The sequence below is a fragment of the Equus caballus genome, chromosome 20 (genome assembly GCF_041296265.1).
Source record: "Equus caballus isolate H_3958 breed thoroughbred chromosome 20, TB-T2T, whole genome shotgun sequence".
Taxonomy (NCBI): domain Eukaryota; kingdom Metazoa; phylum Chordata; class Mammalia; order Perissodactyla; family Equidae; genus Equus; species Equus caballus.
The window spans coordinates 3,708,006-3,721,619 of record NC_091703.1 but is presented as its reverse complement, the minus strand read 5'-3'; the positions used below and the strand labels follow the sequence as shown (position 1 = coordinate 3,721,619).

At 43.3% G+C, this 13,614-nt stretch overlaps 1 protein-coding gene across 1 annotated transcript in view; it reads left to right on the top strand.

The window, feature by feature from the left end:
* The window catches only part of GMDS (GDP-mannose 4,6-dehydratase), a 656,076-nt gene that overhangs the window by 606,783 nt on the left and 35,679 nt on the right, over nt 1-13,614 (top strand). The window lies entirely within an intron of this gene.

The window sequence follows — 13,614 nt, the reverse complement described above, 5'->3', positions numbered from 1 at the left end:
TTCGGTGGGCCAGGGTTTCGCCAGTTAGGATCCTGGGCGCAGACATGGGAGCACTTGTCAGGCCACACTGAGGCGGCGTCCCACATAGCACAACCAGAAGGACTTACAACTAGAATACACAACTATGTACTGGGGGGCTTCAGGGAGGAGAAGAAGAAGAAGAAGAAAAAACATTGGCAACAAATGTTAGCTCAGGTGCCAATCTTAAAAAAAAAAACCTAAAAAAATATGAATTAGGAGTTGGGTGGTACATTCGGAATCCCCACTGAAATGTCTGGCTGGGCATGGTGGGGAGTGCAGAGTCAGCAGTAAGCTTTCTTTCCTGACATGCCCAGAAAGGACGCTGGAAACTGCATTCTCTCCAGCCTGATAACGTCTCCAGCTTCTGGCCAGCAGTGCTCAGAAAGCCTACTAAGACAGGGTCAGAAGAGTACAGCGTGAGACAGGACACGGGAAAGAAGTTAACCCCTGAAATTTGCATCATTGGTGTTCCATTGCCTGGTGAGGTATTTGCGTCCTCTTGAGGCCCTTTTCGCTTTCTGGAAGATACTCAGTCTAGTGGCAGTGGGTCTTCTCTCTACAGTCCCATGTAAAACCTCTGCAGTCTGTCATTTCTTGGAATCCTCTTAACTAATATCAGAATTATCTCTCAGCATCTGATTTTGCTTATTAAGGAGACCAAGCATTGTGGAATGCCTCTTTTTACGTTAATCTTAAAGACTTAAATAATGACAGAGAACGTTAGACATACAACTGGAAATTTCAGAGAGACTTTTGTCTCTAAGAATTATCACACTACTGCAAGAATTGCACAAAGCTCTAGGTCTCTTTACATTTAAGCATGCCTGCATACACACACATACACAGAGGCCACCTAAGCAATTGCTCGTGGACTACTTTCTATCACAGCTGCCCTACTTCCTTTTCCCACTTACCTCCCCTCTCTTCCACTCCATTTTTATCCTAACTACCCACTATCTCCTGCCGCCTAGTTTTCTCCCATTCTCTTTTCATCCCATCTACTCTCTCATTCATTCATCGTGCCTTGGGTACCTTTATCATTTTGGAAAACATAACATAGCAATGGCTTCAAATTTGCCAGTACCTCTCAAATTACCCCATACCAGTCATCCTTGAAGCCAGACCTGAATGTGATTGTTCTGGGTGACTAATAGGCATTGTCTAATCCACAACAAAACACTCCTTTGTAGCAATACAATAAGGAAGTGTGTGGTGGTATTAGACCTGTGATTTTGCCTATTTTTAGTTTATCTCATACATGTTTAGGAATGCACAAAATGCTCGCCCCTTAAATCATCAGAATGATGCCATTCATTCAGTGTTTCAACTTATTAGTGGTTTACATTTATATACATTTGTGACTATAAGCCTAGGAAGTAATTATGCCCTTTATTAGGAGTAGTCTTTTGTGGTAGTGTGGGCTGTTGCTGGTAGTGTTGCTTTCGGCCTGATCCAAGCAACAAGCCATTCACCTCCTCGTCACTGTGCTGCTTCTCAAAAGAGCAACCTAAAAGGAAAGCTGTCTTCAGTTGCTTGCTTACTCTGAACAGGGCATAGAGTGAGAGGCAGCCTTTTAAACACATGCACCAACATGAAAGTGTCTGAAATCTCATAAACGAGAGTGATAAGCCTGCCACCAGGCTCCGACAGGCTGGCATCTTTGTAGGTCACAGGTTGCTTAGAAAGGGTGAGTTGAGTGCAGCTGATTGACACCTTGAAGAGGTCACACTGCTGCAGCATTTGCAGGTTACTGGGGTTCGCAGGGACGCTGCCATCAGATCTTTGCCCCTAGTCTGTAGACTCAACCCTTCTCCAGAGCCCCCACAGTTGCTGGGAGGCGGGCAACATGGAAATGAGCTTCATTGTCTAGAATTTTGAAAAGCCCTACAGCTATGTGGTGACAGTAAAACTCTGAGCAAAAGTCCTCCTAGGCCAGTGAAGAAAGACGAACAACTTGTAAGAGGCGTGGTTCATTGAATCCAGCCTCAGAGCAAGAGTTTTCATGTTTTCAGAATGAAGATGCATTTTTTAAAGAAGTACTAGGTACTCACCCCAGGCCATGGTTTGACCTGCAGATGACTTCAGCTTTTGGAACCATGGAATGCAGAATGAAAACTAAAAATATAGCCAAAGACAAGGATACTAGGAGATGGTTATCTCTCTAGTACTACTGAAGATTATGTTTGGAGAATATGTCTATTTAATTTACCTCATTTTAAATGTCCTTTTTAATTATAAAGCCAACTTAGAAAATATTCTAGCTTTTCATATTAATGTACTTTTTTTCTCTGTCTTATCCCAGAATGGATAAACCATTTCCTTATAAGTATCTGGGCTGCTCATTAATTTAAAAAAACTAAGCCTCAGTTACCAGTCATCATGCCTCAGAAACTTAGAAATGCCACATTCCAGCACATGTTACATGAAGTGGGAAAGGTTTGTCTGATTACCGGAACCTTTCCCAAAGCATTCTCCTCTCACTTTTAGTTTAGGTGGGAAAAGCAAACAAACAGAAACCCTTCATGCTGAAATAGCTTTTTCAAATCAAAGCAAGAAAAGCATTGCTTCTGAAAGTTGTGCACAATGCCTGCGCACAGGGCATCACTGCTTATCCCTGTTCCTCATTACAAATGGGTAACGCCTCTCCTTCCCGAGGCATCGCCCTCTGGCCCTCTAATCCTGGAAGGCTGCCCAGCAGTAGGGTAAGGCTTCCTCATTCTCCTTTGGGTCAAGTAGGGCTGACATAGTACCATGCATTTGATCCTTCTTGGAGACTTGAGGCATGTAACAACACTGTTCAAGCTGCCCCTCCTCTGTAATGCTGAGGGCACGTTCCTGAGAAGCCCACCAAGCTTCCCTGGGGGACTTTGTGGTCTTTGCAATCGCCCCGCCATCATTGGACAGATCGTGACAGCTCTTGATAGCAAACCTTCGCTCCTAAGTGGAGGCTTCCTAAGCTCACTGTGGAGTGCTACGGAATGTGATGACATCATTTTTCAACACCCCCATTTAAATAGCGAAACACACAATGCATGCTGTTTCTTTTTATTTAAGTGACAGAGGAAGGTGTTATTCACAAAGTGCATTTTTCTCTCTGTACAAATGAATCATGCATTTGCTGAATCCAAAAGATGGGAGGAGCCTTAAAAATCAAAGAATCTGAATTGTGTGCCAGGGAGAACATGTACTTTGGAAGCGTGGAATCAGAACCGTAGAGCCTGAGATGCCATCCGCTCTGAAGTGCACCTTTCAGATGAGCAGTCAAGCCCTAATGAGGCTCATGAAATTGCCAAAAAGCTGACAGCACGAAGCCCAGACCCCCGCCTTCCCACAGCCACTGCAGTGCTTTCTCCCTTCACCCTGCGATAGATGTCCTTTCTATCTCCTCCTTCTGAAGAAAAGAAAAAAATCATCATAATTCTCTTAATCAGCCTGGCAAGACATTTGACAAAGTTCTCTTAGAGCTCAGTATTAGATTTTAAGGTTATGGACTTAAATGAACTTCCTTAAGTGAACTTCCCTCACTAGTTCATTTCTTCACAGTATTGACTTGAGTTAGACACATGTTCCCCTACACTGATTCCGTTGTATATGAGGTTAGGGATGAAAACCCCTTTTGTACCTCACTAGCTTTGTTGTCCTGCACTGACACCCTGGTATTTTGATTTGGCAAAAATCAGATGCTATGTTGCTAGAAGTAACACATATTCCAAAAAACCTTATTTCTAAGTTAATAATATTTTTTTCCCCTTAGTAGAGAACGTTCTGTTTTGATGTTTGGGGGTTTTTTCCCCCTATATCTCTTCAAATATTTATGTTTTCTTCCTATTTTTTAAAATTTACAGTTTACAATTGAGTTTTTTCTTATTGATAAGACATTTTTCAAAGTAATTTCTATTAGAGCTTATAAATCTTATACATTTATTTGCTTACCAATGTACTATTTTAGCATTTTAACAGAAAGTGACAGTATTAATAAGTATTAATAAGTGACAGACTTATTTGGAAGCTAAGCCACAAAGTGACTGAATACTCCTTTTATACAAGGTAAAAAATTAACACTTCCAAGGTTGGTCTTCTCTTTTGAAATAGCCTTATGATGAAGTATATTTATTTACAAATCATGAATGTAGTCTTACATTTTATAGAACATCTAAGTTTCATTTGTTTGAAATATTAGTAAATAAATAGCAATGTCATGGACACTACCTCAATTCATAGTGGGTAAGTATGTGGGCCAGAGTTTACTAGAATGTCAGCTGCGTGAGAATCTGGGGGAAATTATGATAGCACTATCTAAGATGTTTGAATGGAGCGAGGGTCCCAATCTTCATTAGAAAGAAATTTAACCAGGACAATAAGTATGTTTGATTTGTCTTAAAATGTCCAAGTTACTGATAAGCGGGACACATTTTTTCATTTTTTATTGGAATGTCCACCTTAGAGTAAACATTTGAGAAAGAAGAAAAAGAACCATTAAAAACATGTCACTTAAAAAAATACAAAAGTGTTTCAGACCAATTCTCCTACCCCTTTCTATTCTGCCATTATACCAACTGGTCTTCAGAAAGGACTGTCACCATCAATTTTTCATTTTTAAAGGATTTTAATTCTTTCAGTATGTTCATATGGTTTTATAAAGCCCCAGATACCCACCAAACCCCCTTGGTGTTGTAAGACAAGATTGCTGTTAAAAAATGTTTAGGCTTAGTCAGCTTCTTCTCACCGCTGACTTCATGAGGGGCTCTGGGAAATGGTGTTTATACTAAGCTTAAATTGATAGGGCAAGTTTAATGCAGTCAGGTCAAAGGTACAACTGCTTAGCTAGGCTCATCAACCACTCAAGTTTCAGCATCGGTTTATAAAGAAAGGTCTGTAATGATAACATCTGGCTGCTTGAGCGTGACTGCATTTTCCCTAGTATGATTGAATGGAATTTAATGGTGGGGAGGAGAAAACCTAGGGCAATTTCATTCTTGAATTATGGTTCCAGATGGGTAAAACAAAATGGCAGACTTTGATCCATCTGGGTTTGATCTAGAAGTCTGTTGAGCAGACTTGCTTCTTCTATCTCTACCACCCCACCTGTCCCCCTGTAAGAGAACCATCCATGCTGAGTCAATGGCAGGGGCCCACTTTGGGCACAGCTGCGACTAGGCTCACGTTAGTCTGTGCTCAAGGCCTGCTCTTTGGTATTGCTCATCTAGCTAAGCTCTGACTTAGTGCTTTGTGAGGACTCCCGGGGCACTTGTGCTCAGCAGAAAGCACAGCACCCTTCCCCCAGAGGGTGCTCCATTAATGGTGTTGAGCAGCTGGGAGAGTTGATTACATCAACTGCCAGGCAGAAGGTGCCCAGCTGAGTCCACGCTGTCAAAGAAAAGAGACAAAGTTAGTGCCTGATCTCCATCATTGTTCCAGTTAGCTGACTTTGTGCCAAGTTTACAAGGACACTGGAACGTTGGGGACCAAAAATGTGAATGTATCATAAATCAGGTATAGACATAAGAGATGCCTACCACACAACTCCTCCAACAAGGGACGAATTCAGTTTGTACCCTAAGATCCCAAGTGTCCTATGAATTCTCTGGATACTCAATAAATTCCATCAGTGCTTACAGCACCATAACATAAAAAGCTGATTGTGTAAGTATAACTTCATGTTGTCTAAGGTCTTTTAAAGTCTTCTTGACTTTACCTTTGGATCATTGAGTGTCTGTATAACTTTTTGTTTGTTTTAAAGATTGGCACCTGAGCTAACAACTGTCGCCAATCTTCTTCTTTTTTTTTTTCATGCTTTTTTTTCCTCCCTAAATCACCCCCTGTACATAGTTGCATATTTTAGTTGTGGGTCCTTCTAGTTGTAGCATGTGGGACGCTGCCTCAGCGTGGCCTAGCGAGCAGTGCCGTGTCCATGCCCAGGATCTGAACCCTGGTCTGCCGAAGTGGAGCATCCAAACTTAACCACTTGGCCGTGGGGCTGGCCCCTGTATAACTTTTTAAATTTGCAAAAACTTTTTTAAATAAGTAGGTAGGCAAAAACTTCAATAAATGATGGCAGAGATTTACCTCCCCAGGACAGTAAGGCTGAGAGAGTGGGAAGAGGGGGCAGTTCTCGGATGCTTAACATTTACCATATTTGCCTCACAGATGTAAAATAATGTTCTTGGTCATAGGGAATCTTCAAGAACAATAGGAGAGGAGCCTAGCCCACCAAATCCACAGCATAAAATAAAGAGGGTCTAGAAGGAGACACATGCAGGACTGTGCATACAGATTATGCGGGTGAGAGGACCTTGGGACAAGAATTTGATTCCTGGCTGTAGGACCTCATAGCTGTCTGACCTTAAGGGGCTCATGGAGCCTTTATTGCTTTATCCATAATCTGGGACAGATGCCTCATCTACTTACCTACTACGTATTTACCTCCTGGGGCTTATGAGAATCAAAATTAATACATGTGAAAGCCCTTCTGTGGACCCAAAGCCCCACCTGAATGGAAGCGTCATCATCACTCCTCCACTGATGGTCCATTTGGCTGCCTCCTGTTAATTGAACAGAGGTCAAGTTTAACTCCTCTAGGTCACTGAAATTAGAAGTAAGCTCCCCAGAAGGAAATAGTCTACCTATTATATAACTTAACTTGCTATAACAAATCCAAACATACCAAACAGATAAATTAAGGATGAAATTTAGAAAGTAGTCCTCATTTTAGTTCAGTGGGCTCTTTTTCAGTGAGCAAGCTTCCTCATCACATTTAAGACGCAATTATATGTACAAAAGTTCTTTTTTTCTAGGGCTATAGTCATTGTGTGAAGCAAGGCACATGTATCTCCTTCTCTCCCTTCTCCATCATCCTGTCATTACCTTCTTCGTTTTGTGCTACCCTACTCTCAACTCAGTAACCACCGACAGAACACATCTCCAGATGAAATGCAAAGCAGGAGTACATGGCCACTGAACAGAGGAAGGAAGGCCCTTTGCACTGGTGCCAGTAAAAGAGGAAAACCATGACACCGCAAACAACAGCAAAACTTTCTGTCCTATATATATATATCTCCTTCAGATACTCATTCCTACCCTAGAAGAAAAATGGGAGAAAGTAATGTATAAAGTAAACCTAAGTTAAGTTTTTATCTTCTTTGCACTAATAAGCCATGGGTCCACCTCCCTTTCCCTTTTGTATTAATACTTCATTATCATTTTCAGTTCCTAGGCTGGTCCATTACCGCTCTTGCACATGGAATTGAAATCCTTTAATGTAATCATGATTATACACTTTGTGCCTTTAAAAGCATAAGCCACCTTTGAATATAGTGGAAAAAGATAAACTACCAACTGCCAATTCCGTGAATCATGCTCTATCCAAGGGAGTTATAGATGTGGAACACCAACTGTATGTGTAGAAGGATATATATATTTACACAGCACATATGTCATGAATAAGTGATTCTCGTGAACACTGTTGAAGTCAAACGTTAATTCTACAGTAAGGACTATTTTAACTTCAACTTCAAAATGTTTTTACTGCCCTGTACCTTCAATATCAATGAGGTAAAGAAATCTGTACCCACATATGCAGTCTCTTTACTACTATACTAGGATTTTCCAAATTAAATATTATGCTTAAATGTTAAACATTAGCATTTTTCTCCTGATTGTTAAGCCAGAATTGCAACTGATCAGGGAATAGTTTACTGAGGCTCCAACCTTCAGTCCTGGAAGAGTTGCACGTTAAGTCACTGATCCATCTGGCCCACACTCAAAAGAGCATCACTTTCAGCTTTATGTGCTTGTCTGTGTGGTCAATGCAAAAGGTGGCCAGGCGCAGTGGAGTGAGAATTCTAAGCAGAATGGAACACTTGTTCATCTAAGGTCCCTCTAAGGAGAAAGGATTCCTTTCCACTGGAGGAGGAAACCTTGAGTCTCCCCTATGAGTGAACGGTAAAGTTGTAAGAATCCAGTTCAACATCACTCTTGGTGACACAGGACAGTGAGGCTTCAGGGGGAGCTGGCAGGTGAGGCAGAGGTCATGGGGATAAAAGAGATGATTCAGAAATTTCTACGGCCAACAGGTCGGCCCAGACTTTTCTTGGTTTTGACCAAAAGCTGATACAAGATTTAAGTAGCAAAGAGCAGATTCTTGATCTTAAAAATAAGATACAAAGTTGGGTTTTTGGAGTAAGAGTGAGTAACATTTCAGAATTAATTTGATAAAAAGAATCACCAAAGTAAAAAATTTTACTGGATTACTTTTTTTATTGTAAGCAACTTTTAGTCTAATTGTTGTAAAGAACCTGTAATAGGTGGTACATGCAAGTATTAAGCATTTATCCAACAAATTCTTACTGTGTGCCAAGCACCGCTGCTCCAGGCCCTGGAGGTACAAAGTCCCTGCTCCTAGGATGCTTACATCCTAATGGGAAGCACAGACCATATAGAAATGAATATGTCAGAGCAGATATGTGCTATGAAGAAAAACAAAGCAGGGTAATGGTGATCAAGAAAGGCCTTTCTAATAATGAGACATTTGAGCAGAGCCATAAAGGAAGCGAAGGAGCAGGCCACGCAGATCTTCCGAGGAGGGGTGTTCCACGGGTGCAAAGGCCCCTGTGGCAGGTGTAGCTTTGCCAATTGTAGGAACAGCAGCAGGGCAGTGTGCCTGGCGCAGAATGAGCAAGCGCTGGAGGAGGAGAGGAGTTGAGGGAAATAGCCGTGGGCCAGGCACATAAGGCACTGAGGGCTGTGGTGAGAGTTTAGGGTTCTAGTATATGGGAGCCATGGGGTTGCTTCCCCAGTCTCGTTACTTTAGGAAGAGTGCCAAAGTGTGACTTGGATTCATTAAGGCATCATCTGGCTGCTGTGGAAAGAACTCTGTAGGAGGCATGGGTGGAGGCATGGGTGGAGGCAGGGAGAAAGTAGCTTGGTTTTCTACTGTTCTAGGAAACTTTGGGGAGTTTGAATTACACAGGTCAGAACAAGAGGCAATTTGGGGGTGCTTTGGTGGAAGGCGTTCCACAGTTTAGGCTGGGCTGTTTGTAAAGGGAAGCAGTGGCCACCTTTGCTGAGCCAACACCCTCAACTGTACTTCTGGGTTCTCCCGGCACAGCATTCCATGCCCTCCATCCCCATCATTTCCCAGCAACTTTAACAAAGACTTCAAAGACGGCCCAGGTTGAATTTCTCGCCCTTTCCTTTTCCGATGCACAGTCTAGAAAAGCTACAAGATGCTAAGAAAAGTTACAATCTGGCCTTAAATACCATATTTGAGGTGTGCATTCTATGAAAATAAGAAATTTTATTTTTTTATATCTTCCCAAAGGAGATTGTAGAAGGAAATGTCACATTTGAAAGGGAAGGGTCAGACCTCTCTTACAATATCCAAAAGGGTAGAACAGGAAGCTTTTATTAAAATAAGTAAATGTAAACTCTTCATTCTGACAGTCCTGTTGCAAGGATTTGTACACTGAAAGTTTTGCTTCTGATTCCTGGTTCAGTCATTCATTCAACAAACAACCGTTCATTCCCAAAGTAGCATTCCTCCCAGCTGACTACCCTCAGCATCTTGGCAGGAGAGAGCACAAAATACTCCTCAGGAGTAAGCCCTAAATTTGCGTTTTCATCAAATAACCAGGCAAATGTTGGGATGATTTCTTTCAATTCACCTTTTTTAAAAAGTCCAGGCTTGTCCTTGGCTCTCGTGACAGCGTATGTAAGTTAGCAAACCAGTTGATGTGGCGTACATGATCCACTTGACTGTTTCTCCTTGGACATTCCAGCAAGCGACGCTGAGAGGGTTTACTGAATTGCGGAGGATGTCCTCGCAGAGACACACACGCGCCGAGACCTTCCCTCTCCCTCCCTCCTGGACCCTCCCCACTTCCTAAGACAGTTCTTAAGTCGACCGCACTTCCTCAGACGGGAGCTGTCACCCCCGGCGGCAGGAGCCCAGAATTCAAAGTCGAGCCCCCAGCACCGTGCACTGTTGTCTTTCCAGATCTTCGTCTTCTCCCGCTCCTTCCTGGAGGCCTCCTGCCCTTTCATTTACTGAAATACTCAGAGTCCTTACCTGTCTCGGATGGTGCAGGATGCTCATCATTATCCAGACCTGTTTTGAATTCTAACTCCATCTGATAATTAACCATCAGTACCTCAATTTCCCCTTCCTAAAATGAGGGTAAAAATAAAGTGATATTCACCTGGTGGAGTTGGTTTGAGGATTAAATAAAGGACTATTGTAAAGTTCCCGGTATACAGAAGGCACTCAAGAAGTGCTGGTTCCCTTCTTTCCTCTTCCCAGTCGCCCATATTCCTTCCAGCCCCCTAATTCTTCTACCCTCTCCTAGCACCTTCGGTCTCCAGGGCAGTTTGTCACCCACAGTTCTTCCTGCTGTCATATTTCATTTGGGCCTCAGTTATCTCGTCAAATTCCTCAGCATAGGTTTTGTTACTGCTGCTGCTCTTGTTTCTGATGACCCTCAGATGGCGGGCTCCTCCTGCCCATGTGTCCTCTTTTCCTCATTTTCTCTTCCCTCAATCACCCATCCTTTAGCTGTGACATCTGACTTTCCCAGCTACCTGGCCTGCCTGAGCGCTCTCCTCCGGCCGGACATGTCAGCACACTTCCTGTGTGGTGAGGGAACGCAGAAGCACAGAGCTTGGTCCTGCCTCCACACACTGCAGCTGGAGCCCGCAGTAGGCTCCCCGGAGTATAGCTCTCACTCGCTGTTCTCTCTCGGTCAACTCTTACTAACTATTCAGGGTTGGAAAGTGATCAGGCAGTGGCATGACCTTGTGGAGTGGGACAAGGTCTAACAGACAGCCTGGGGCTTGCTTCATCTGACAGCTGCAGCTGGTCTGCTTCCGCCCAGGCCCTTGGATGGAGGCGCTTCTCCGCTCTCCTGCTGCCGAGCATCAGGGCTCAGGCAGTGTGGTGAGGCAGCTGACTACGCCACTAGCACACATGGGTTCGAGGTGGGATCAGGTGCTTCTAATTTATGTTCCCAGAGCCACTCTGGGCTTGTTGTGTGGCCTCAAGCAAGCCGCTTAACCTGTCTGTTTCCTTGTATGTCAAATGGAGATAATAATACTTAACTACATCACAGGGGTGTAGTGTATATTAATTAATTAATGTTTGTAAAGTGCTTTGAAGATGCAAAGTTGGGTAAGTGTTTAAGTATTCTGATGATAGTCCTTGTGGATTATTAGGACCTTCCCAGGTTCCTGGGCCATCACTCACTGACTATGATTAGGTTCTAATAGCACCTGCTGTGCAGTCCACTCGGGGATCTAAGGCATGACCCATGAGAGTTTAGCCCAAATGGATTTATAATTTGAAAAAGATGTCAAGGAGTCCTGTGCCCAAACGTTGGCTCCCTAGCAATTTTCCAGAAGCTGAGGACTGCATCATGGTATTTGCTGCAAATGGTGCTTGTTGTAATTACTTTCCTCTTTTATGTGGCACTGCTCACATATAGACTGAAAAATGTTCACTGGGACTTGCGGTCTCCTCAGTTCGTATCTCAAGGGCAAGATAGGAGAAAATGGAGGCCATGTGGTGTGACCAGCACTGACTTATTTATAAATCCATTGAACGATGCTGAAAAGGAGAGTTCCTAGTATACTGGTCTTCCAGCAGCTCTCTGAAAGGTGCCAGGTGCTGTGCATGAATACTCTTTGCCACCCCTCTTCTGTGGTTGTGTGGTTTAAAAAGCCTGTATAGCGGGATTTGGATTTTAGCTTTGCCACCGTCTTCTATAATGTATTGCCTGTATCTCACAAAGCAAATAGGGAGTTACATTCAGGAACTAGGCAGCTAATAATCAGAAGAGAAAGAATCTGTTTCTAGTCTTGTTAGAGATATGGCTCTTACCCAGTGGATCGAAGAAGTGAGCAGTGTTCACACTGTGCCTGCTGAGTCCAATAAAAGGGAGTAATGCCTGCACAGTTTGCGTATTAACATACGTCTTCCTTTTCTTCTCTTAGAAGTGAGGCTCATGACCGCCTTATGTTCTTTACCTCCTCAGCCTTTCTGGAGAAGTACATGCTATGTCTGCAGTATTTTCAAAGTTTCAGAAAGCTGAAATGGCTTTCTTAGTTTTTCTGGGCAGTTTGTGTTGTTTTAGTTTCTTTTGGATGTTGGGTGCTATAAGCCTAAAGACTCTAGGAGTCTCACTCTTCAAACTTTTGCATGAAGAATTAACTCTCAATTAAGATTTTCATGGGGCCAGCCCAGTGGCGCAGCGGTTAAATTCTCACGTTCCACTTCTCGGCGGCGCGGGGTTCGCCAGTTCGGATCCCGGGTGCGGACATGGCACCGCTTGACACGCCATGCTGTGGTAGGCATCCCATGTATAAAGTAGAGGAAGATGGGCACGGATGTTAGCTCAGGGCCAGGCTTCCTCAGCAAAAAAGAGGAGGACTGGCGGTAGTTAGCTCTGGGCTAATTTTCCTCAAAAAAAAAAAAAAAACGATTTTCAAATTCCTGTAGCTGAAGTCCTAGGCTTTACCTTAAAAAGATTATTCTAGTCCCACGAAGGCCCCTTGAGTGTTAATTGGCATGTGGATTGGTGGCTTTACCTTGCCCTTCCCATGATTGCCCCAGATACACTTAGCAGGGGCTTTCCAGACACGCTTAAGCAAGGAAGTGTGAGCGTGTACATAAACTAGCGTGCATGTCATTTTCTTCAAGGTGCTACTTAAGTGCCTACTTTAAGAACACAAGCAGCTTCTTTGGGATGGGGCAGCAACGTGACACACATTTAAGGCATGGGGCCAAGCAAACTGCTCTCAGAGAGCGTCCGCGTCTAGGCTGTGGTGCCGCACTTTGGGGTGCACCACAGGGAGCCTGAGTTTAAAGAGGACTCCCTTTTTCTGGTGAATGTATGTTAACTTGTTATGGAAATAAAGTAGGTTTAAAATGGATGTTACTATTTTTTTTTAAATGGACATTACAGGTATGATCATCTTTTTGCTAGCAGCTAGCTTTGGTGTCCTCAATAACAAAGTCTTTTTTCAAGTGATTGAGTATTCTTAAAGGCCCTCTAAAGTTTACGATGGCAAACTGTCAGAGTGAAAGTATCCACTACCTGAACCAGATTTATTATAACTAGGCCCTTACATGGGGTTGAGGAGGACCCATGAAAAAAGAATGTACTCTTCTTGCCAGCTCGATGACACTAGCTCTTTGGTTCATCCGTGGACTTTCTGTCTCCTGCCTGTCAGTCTCTTCCTCTCCATCCAGCTCCTTCCTTATGGCCCTTGTTCTTTGGTGCAGCTTCTCATCCGCCCAGAGCGAGGTGCTCCGCTGTGACGCAGAGACTGTTGTGATTTGGTGTGCGTGAGACTAGCCCTCACTAGAGTACCTTGGCTGGAGGGACATGCTTCAGTTAAAACAGCTGTCCCCATGGGATCTTACTGGGCTGAAAATATGTGGTGATGGTTGCACAACTTGGTAGAGTAACTAAAGATCATTGAATCATACAATTGAAATGAGTGAATTATGTGATACGTAAAACATGCAACAATGAAGTTGTGAAGAAGAAAAAGAAAGTCTGCCCCAAAGGTACTCTCAGCAAGCAATCTCCCATGTTCCTA